We start from the raw sequence: 9,738 nt of genomic DNA on the forward strand, positions 1-9,738 counted from the left end.
CACATGGCTAGTTTCTAGTTCACTTGAAAATAACTTACGACAATATCTTGGTACAACAACCTTTACTATGTTTAATCTAGTTTTGTTTCATGACATGCTTAGATAACATAAGAACATCTCATAATTTTTCTGAAACTCTCTTACTCAAGACTGTCAGCCTGTTAAGACATAAAAAAGAGCTGTAGATCATTAACTTTGTCTATAAACTTGCAACCTATTTATGGCACTCTTCAACATTTGCTTCATAATTCTTCTGATCCCCCCTTATGTCAAAGAATACAGAAGTTTATGCATTCCTCAAAAATATGTGTGCATCATATGTAGCAGCTGTGCAGCTTGGTCTTCCTGGTAGTCCGCTGTCCCTGACTCTGTTGCCTTGTCTGGCCTCAGTGGTAGAGGATGTGGCTACTCCTGTAATGACTTGATGTGCCAGCATTGGTTGATACTATGGGGTGGGGGAACTTGCCCTTATCAGAGGAGAAGGGAAGGGGAACTAGGAGAAGGGATATGTGACAGAGTACTGAGAAAAGAAGGGGGGTTGCTATTGGGGTGTAAAGTGAATAATTCAATAAATAAATAAATAATTCAATAAATAAATAAATAAGGAAAATATGTATGCTTACTGAAAGTAAATGATATATAGCAGTTAAATGTAAATAGGGCCAATTGGTGTTCTTCCAATACTTACTGTCACATATGCTCCAAACAGTATGTTTAGTATGTGTAAATATTTGCTCACCTAAGAGCCTGCTGAGAAAGAATTTGACTTCACTGCTAGGAATAAATAAGATATGTAGAAGTGAATCAACAAGCATGACTATCCTGGATACTACCTTATTTGTTTCATATTTAGATAAAAGAGAAAAGTAGGATTCTGATTTTGATGCGAAGTTTGGCTAACTCAGGTGACTCTGAATAACCTTTGTGCTTGGAGACAGTACTTAGCCCAGATGTGTCCTGATAATACTGATTTGTGATCCTGTCTTCCAAAATAGACACAACTTTCACTGAGTTAGCTGACGACAGGAGAATGCAGAGAAGTTTAAGAACAGTCACAGTTGGGTCAAAACTGTACTTTCTCAATAAACTATAAAGTTGTTCTTCCAGGCAGAAAGGAGACAATTGTAAGTTTTATTACTGCCTGAATGAAGGGGCTTAATTGCTCAGATATACTGCTAAGCCTCTCTGCATCATTAATTGTATTAATAGTCTGATCCTGCAGTGGAAGGAAACGTGAAAAAAGTTAAATGGGGGTAAAACCATAGGTTAGATAATTGGCTTATAGTAACATGGACCCTAAATATTTGATTCTAAATGGATCTTCCTTTTCTATGTGTGTGTGTGTGTGTGTGTGTATGTGTGATTTGATTTAAAAAAGTCTTTACTGTTTCTTCATTCACTCCTAAAAATACTGCTTACCAACTACCACTAATAAGCTACAATAATTAATACATAGTAAAGATAATAACCATGTGTTGTTTCATTCTTAGTGTGTGACACTTAATATACTTGAGATATATTATGATAGTTATCAATATAGCTCTTAAAATAGCTAAGCAATTGCCCAAGTGAATTGCTGTAGCATTTGAGTGTTTTACTGTGAATGAATGACTAGCTGCCTTTCTCTGTAATGAGGATTTGATCCCAGTGCTGTAGACACTCCTGTATCCCTTTCTCTTACCCAGAGAATAACATTGAGATCTGAGGAACTTGAGCCTTGCTCAAGTCTCAATTTATTAGTGAGGAAACTTCGTTTGGCAATGAAGGTGATGCTCTCGGTGCATCCCAGTGATTCTGCACAAATTCCAGGCTCATCTTGCTACTTGCTTATGAGTGAGCGGTAGTTCTTTAGGCATCAAATTGCCACTAGCTAGGATAGATGATGGTCCTATGTTTCAGTTATACAATTTGGTACTTCTGGATATTATTTCTATCACATAAACCCAGAGAGGGTAATAAGAAATAAAATATAAGCAAGAATCGAAGCTTCTGGAATTTTAATGGTCAAACTGCTGTGAACACAACATCATCATGGCATTATTATAGGATTGTTGCAGCTATTGGTTTTATAATAATATGTAATGCTTCCACTCATTAAAGTGTGATTAATGCATCTGGTTTATGATGTACTTAGGTTCTTCTTCCCTTCTTCCCTCCCCCCTCCATTTATCTTTATACCATTTTCCTTGGGTGCTTTCGATGAGCCACAGAATCATAGGTCTGTGTCTTAGTATATATACTTTATGGCTGGGGAAGTTAGGTCAGGATGATAACCCAAGGGGCTATTAATAATCCTTGTTTTAACAAGACTAAATTTATACCATTGTCACACAGCTAATTATTCTGTTACACCCCTGGTGTTTAGGATTATGGAGACATAGGGGTAATGATAGTTTAAAAAATAACTTTTACAAAAGCCAATTTCCTACAACTTGGGATACTGGCAAGGCACACATTATTACTCTGGAATATTTGACTACTTATTGAACAAGAAAAGGAGATGTGTTTTATATAGATACACAGTAATTCTGTCATTCAGAGTCATTTGGAACATACATAAAAATGTTTATAAATTCAAAGGGTACCCAGAACACCTACAAAAATGTTTATAAACTCAAAGGGTATACGAGCCAAGATGCCTGAGTGACTTGGAAAACACTATTATTTTGTTACAAATATGCATTTCACGGGCTGCCGAATGAACAAACAGTGGCATTCAGGTGGCAAGCTTCACTTTCTGGGTAACTTTTCTATGTGAGGGGAACAGACAATAAATAATGTCATGTTGAGCTTCCTCCTGTTACTTAGAGTCTATAGACAGCTTCCTGATCTTAGACTTATATGAGAGGACAGAAACACATGTTAAGGGTCAGGATGAAGAATGACTACAAAAACAGATGATAGAGAATTTGCAAATAATATAATCCTCCAAAAATTCTAAGACAGTCGCTAAATCACATATTCTTTATGAAAGCATAATTCAAAACACTTCTACTTGGATACCACTAATTTCTCACTCAGTCATTAGGTTATAAGAAGGATTTAGGAGTTCTTAATGACTTAATTTGACTTCTGTAACTGAAAATGAAATTCAACTCATCTACTAAGGGGTTCATGCATGTATTTGAGGTACCTTTCCTGGAGTATGTGAGAAACATGTTCTACACTTTCCATATCAATCTATTTAAAAATCACTGATGGAAGAACTTCAGGGATTTTTTTTTCTCTTAGCTTCAGAGGAGTTAACCATTTGAATCTGGACCTATTTTAAGGCAGAATATTTTGGTGGAATCAGAAAAACTCATAGCACAGTGAATATGCAGCCACTGAGTTATATTGCAGGTGTCTCTTACACTTATTACCTTTTAGTAACATCATTATATGAAAAACACATGAAGGGATTGAAGGGATTAATTCATCCTCATTTAAATTTCTTCTTGAGATAATGGTCTCTAGAAAGGCTTTGACAGATATGCCTAGAACTGTGTCTCCCTAAGTATTTCTTTATCTGATCCATGCTGACAATCATTACTGACCAACTGAATGTTATGTATAAATGGATATTATAGCAATGCTATCCTTTTACTGTGCTCCCCTATAAGGTATATCCGATCTGTGGATATTGTCATGACATTTCAATCACAAGAAGTTTGCATTGGAGAATAATACAATCAAATACAAGAAATGAATCTCAAAATTATCATGTTTTGATATGATAACCTATGATTTTGGTTGGATTACATGCATAACTATTCTAGGGTTTGTGTGTCTAGTGAGCTGCAGATTAAATATATCTTTGTAATTATGTCAGTAATTAATTTCCTCTAGGTTTCAATAGAAATTCAGAATTCCCAACTTAGCATTCTTCTTCATAAACTATAAGCATCATGATTTACCTAAATTATAGAATGTTTAATGTAAAATGTTGGTTGTTTCCTTTCCCATTTTCCTTCTCTTCCTATCATATATACTCATATGTATATGCATATGGAATATGTGTATTTTCTAAAGTTCTAATATGTTGTCAATTTTTGGGAAAGTTCCATGAGCAACTGAGAAGAAAGTACATCTTTAATGTTTAGTTGACATGCTTTGTAAATGTCTTTGGGATTGAAATGATCTATGATGTCATTTAACTCAAGCATTTCTCTGTTTACTGTTGGTCTGGATGGCAGGTCTAATGGTGAGAGTAGGGTATTGAAGTCACTCACTATTATTGTGTGAGGGTCATCATGTGATTTTATATGTAGCAATGTTTTTATATGAAATCAGGTGTCTTTGCCTTGCTGCATAAATGTTTAGAATTAAAGTATCTTTTTGGTGGTTCCATGACATCTTATTTTTCTTAATCTGCTTTTGAATATTTAGTAGGCACTATGACCTCTTCTATGGCTTAGAGGGAAGGTACAGTGTAGCAAGTGGTGAGAAGTAGCTAACAGACAACCTCAAGTAGCTTTACCATTTGTTGACCTCAGAAAGTTACCTAAAACTCTTGCATAGTAATTTAGAGTGAGAAATATATAACCAAAATCATGCAATGTAGAATTTATTTTAATGTAGAGCCTCCTATGAAGATAATTGAAGTTCAAGCTCTAATAAGACATGAATGACTCATATATTGGCTTGATTTCCTTCTTGTATGAATTGTAGAAAATTATGAAATTGTTTTATAATTCAGATTTTCTATTTATAGTTCAGTGTAAAATTGATTAAAGTGTTATATTTATAAAAATTGTCTCTGCCTCAATATGTGTTGTAAAGCAGAAGTCCTTAAATATTATCCTTGCTGCTTGCCATGATTCATACTTCCTATTTAACTTATACCATTTACAAATACATGCAGAAGATTAATACTTATGTACTATGCACAAGGCACCCGCTCTCATAAAACTGACAATTTATTTTTAAAGACTAGTCATCCTGGGATAAATATTGTCTATATGGCACTTACAAAAGGCTTTTAAATGTCCCATGTTGGTCAAGATGTAGAGGTACTATCGTGTAGCTGATACAAATGCAAATTGAAAAATTATATAAAAATGTTTGATATAGGGTCTGGAGAGAGGGCTGGGGGTTAAGAGCACTGACTGCTCTTCCTGAGGACCTAACTTAGATTTCTAGAACTCACATGGCAGCTTTCAACTGCCTGTAACTTCAGTTCCAGAGAGTCTGATATACTCTTCTGGACTCTATGAGCACCAGTCACACATGTGGTATGCAGACAAATATGCAGCAAAACATCATATAAAATTACATTTAAAGAAATCTTTTAAATATATTTAACAATACTGTTCATTATTTAATATAATTCAATGTTTATGTCCTTCCTGACACAATTAGTTCATATAGCTACTCAGATATGTAGCTATAACAGTGGAATGAAATTTACATTAAAATTTGCCTAGAAATGCTGATAAAAGCTTTGTCCATAATATAAAGCAAACCAACAGACAACATCAAATTAAATGGAGAGCAATTTGAAGCAATCCCACCAAAATTAGGGACAAGACAAGGATGCCCACTATCTCCCTTTTTATTCAATGTAGTACTTGAAGTTCTAGCTAGAGTTATTAGACAACAAAAGGAGGTCAAAGAGATACAAATTGGAAAGGAAGAAGTCAAGATATCACTATTTTCAGATGGTATAATCATATACAAAAGTGACCCCAAAAATTATACCAGAGAACTCGTACAGCAGATAAACAACTTCAGCAAAGTGGCTGGATATAAAATTAACTCAAACAAATCAGTAGCCTTCCTCTACACAAAGGATAATTAGACTGAGAAAAAAAATTAGAAAAACAACACCCTTCACAACTCAGATGTCCCTCACCAGAGGAATGGATACAGAAAATATGGTACATTTACACAATGGAATACTACTCAGCTATTAAAAGACGGTGACTTCACTGATTTTGCAAATGGATGGAACTAAAAAACTGTAATCCTGAGTGAGGTAACCCAGACCCAAAAGGACATCCATGGTATGTACTCACTGATAAGTGGATATTAGCCTAAAAGCTTAGAATACCCATGATGCAACTCACAGACCTTACGAAGCTAAACAAGAAGGAAAGCCAAAGTGTGGATGCTTCAATCCCACTTAGAAGGGGTAACAAAATAATCATGGGAGGCAAAGGGAAGGAGGAACTTTGGTGGGAGAGGGGAGGGAGAGAGAAGGGAAAGGGGGTGGGATTAAGTATGGGAAGAGACAGTCGAGAAGTCCAGAGGGCTAAGAGAATGAATAGAAATGTGTAGCAGTCTGGGGTGGAAATAGGGAACCACTAGATAGACCCAGGCACCAGGGATGCAAGAAGCTCCCAGGACCCAATGTGAATGACATTAGCTGAAATGCCCCACAGCAGGGAGATAGAACCTGAAGAGTAGATAGACATGTCCCCCCAGTAGAGGGATGGGGCCACCCACACATCTCAAAATCTTTAACCCAGAATTGTTCCTGTCTAAACAAAACACAGGGACAAAACAAACAAACAAAAAAAAAAAAACAAAAAAACCAAAAACCAAAAAAAACCAAAAAACGAAAAACCCAGAACAGAGACTGAAGGAAAGGCCTTCAGAGACCTCAAATAGGGATCCATTACATCTGCAGATACCAAACCCTGACACTATTACTGATGCCAAGAAGTGCTTGCAGACAGGAGCCTGGTATAGCTGTCCTTTGAGAAGCTCTGCAAGCATCAGACTAAGACAGATGCAGATACTCACAGCCAACCATTGGACTGACCCCAGGAACCCTAATGGAAGAGAGAGGGGAAGAACTGAAGGAGCTGAAGAGGAGGACTCCAAACCCAAGGGAAGATCAACAATATCAAATAACAAAAAATCTCAGGGCTCCCAGGAACTAAACTATCAACCAAAAAGTATACATGTGTAGTGGCTGTTTTTGTGGGTTAACTTGACACAAGCTGGAGTTATCAGAGAAAAGAACCTCCCTTGAGGAAATGCCTCCATGAGATCCAGCTGTAAGGCATTTTCTCAATTAGTGATCAAGGGTGGGAGGGTCCATTGTGGGTGGTGTCATCACTGGGCTGGTAGTCCTGGGTTCTATAAGAAAGCAAGCTGAGCAAGCTAGGAGAAGCAATTCAAGAAGCAGCACCCCTCCAGGGATTCCTCATCATCTCCTGCCTCCAAGTTCCTGCCCTGTGTAACTTCCTGTCCTGACTTCTGTTGGTGATGAACAGCAATATAAAAGTGTAAGCTGAATAAACCCTTTCCTCCCCAATTTGCTTCTTTGTCAAGATGTTTTGTGCAAGAGTACAAACAACATGGGTGGGTCCATGGCTCTAGCTTCATATATAGCATAGGACTGCCTTGTCTGACATCAGTGGGAGGGGAGGTGCTTGGTTCTGTGGAGGCTTGTTCCCCGGCAAAGGGGGATGCTAGATGGGTGAAGCAGGAGTGTTTGCTTGGATGAGGGAGCATCCTTAGAGGCAAAAGGGAGGGGGCATGGGGGGAGGGATTTGTAAAGGGGAGACCAGGAAGTGGGACAACATTCAAGATGTAAATAAATAAGATAATTAATAATTAAAAAGCTTTATCCATGACAGATATAAATTTTTTTTTTTTTTTTTTTTTTTTTTTTTTTTTTGGTTTTTCGAGACAGGGTTTCTCTGTGTTGCCCTGGCTGTCCTGGAACTCACTCTGTAGACCAGGCTGGCCTTGAACTCAGAAATCCGCCTGCCTCTGCCTCCCAAGTGCTGGGATTAAAGGCGTGCGCCACCACCGCCCGGCTAACAGATATAAATTGAAGAAAATGCATCATCTAATTTAGAATGGGTAAAAACATAAGTAGAATATCTATGTAAATACTATACAGGAATGACAATTTTAAAATTATTGATAAATTCAATAATATAGATAGATCTTACAAACATAGCAAGGTTCCCATAATTTGTAACTACTTTTTTTTACATTCCTAAGAGGCAAAAGCTCTTGGTGATATCATCCTAGGACAGTAGTTCTTTTTCGAGAGGTAGCAGTAACTGGAACTTGCCTGAGGAGGGCCTCTAGAGTGAACTTTATGATATCAAAAAGTCTGTGTCGTATCAAAATTGATTAAGTATACAGGTTAAATGTGTCCTTTCTTTAAGAAAGAAAAATTGAAAAAGTTACAAGTCCATTCAGAATTTTCCCAACAAGATTTGTCTGCTTTTTCAAAGGTTAAGCAGAGTTCAGAATCTATCTCATAAATCAAGTTCAAGTTTTGACTGTTTCTCGAACAGTAATACATTTGGAAAGCATTGGGTTTAACACACACACACACACATACACACACACATACACACACACACACACATCAAACAGTGTTTTAAAGTATTACATAAATGGAATCATATATTATCTTCTGGGATGATATTTGATCTTGCAATATCATTAAAAAAAGACTTTTTTTTTTTAATTTAAGGAAATAAATTACAAAGTTCCTTGAATAATAACGTGAAATCATAGCTACATGTGGGAACAGGAACTGGGAAATGGGGCAAATATCTCAGGGAGAGCTTACAAAGGTTCCCAGGCTTCACATTCAGGAGACCAGCATCAGGTAGCAGCCTAACTCTACTGTTTAGTACATAAGCTTATAGACAGTTTTCAGCCAGTTAGGGTACAGTTAGGTATCCAAGAGCATATGGGGCGTGGGCATGCTTTGTTTAGCTGAATCTCTTCTGCACCTTTAGACTGTAGGGGAGGGGCCAATCATCCAGATTTCCTGGTTGACAGGAGAAGCTGCCACCACCCTGGCCTCAGGCCCTTTCATAGTTTAACCTTGTGCCTGGGGCCATCCCAGATTACAGATAGTGTTTGGGACCCCTGGGATCCTCGAAGAGTTGCCTAAGCCTAGGGTGCTTTGCTCTCTTCCCACTTCTTCCACCAGGTTCACTTCCATACCGCCACAGCTATGCAAATCACCTTTTTTGTTCTTCAGCAAAATATGTGCCTAAAGAAGCTAAAAGAGCTACTGTTTTGTTTTGGTCAGTGGTTGGAGGGTGTAGTCCATCACTATAGGGGCAATATGGGCTAGGGACGTGAGGTGATTTACTCCAGTTCTGTCCACAGTCAAGAAGCAGAATTTCAGTGCAGGTATCCAGCCTACGGGATGGTGCTTTCTCACAGTCCGTGTGGATTTTTACTTTTAGGTTAAAACTTCTTGGAAATGCCTTAACAGACATGCCCAGACGTGTGTATCCTAGACTATTTACAAGCAAGTCAAGTTGACAATGAAAATTATCCATCATGATGAACACTTTCATTGACTTAGTTTACAGCGAACAGGTTTCAAACTTTGCGTATAAGGTCTATCTTTAAAGAGGTTTTATCCAACTCTTTAATGGTTATCCAGAGAAATATTTAAGAAGGTTGGAGAACTGATCTGCAATTTAAGAAATACATTATTCTTTGCATCAAAATCCTTAATCCTAAAATGGATTGATATGTTCCCACTAACTGGTAAACTTAGAGAAACCATTACTTTGATTAGCTTGTACACAGATTGAGTAACTCAGGAACAAGACTCTAAGATAGAGTTTAATGTAAAAAAAAGTAACTGTTAAGTAGTGAATCTGAAAAATAATACCTGCAAAATAAAGAACTGATGGAGAGATAGGTAAAGTGGTAACTCAGTCTCAATGTCAGTCATAAGCAATACAGTGGAGAGTTCTGGAGTTTTGATCCTTTGTAGAATTTGCTTTGCTCTCTCTCTCTCTCTCTCTCTCTCTCTCT

The sequence above is a fragment of the Mastomys coucha genome, unplaced genomic scaffold (assembly GCF_008632895.1).
Source record: "Mastomys coucha isolate ucsf_1 unplaced genomic scaffold, UCSF_Mcou_1 pScaffold18, whole genome shotgun sequence".
NCBI classification, from domain to species: domain Eukaryota; kingdom Metazoa; phylum Chordata; class Mammalia; order Rodentia; family Muridae; genus Mastomys; species Mastomys coucha.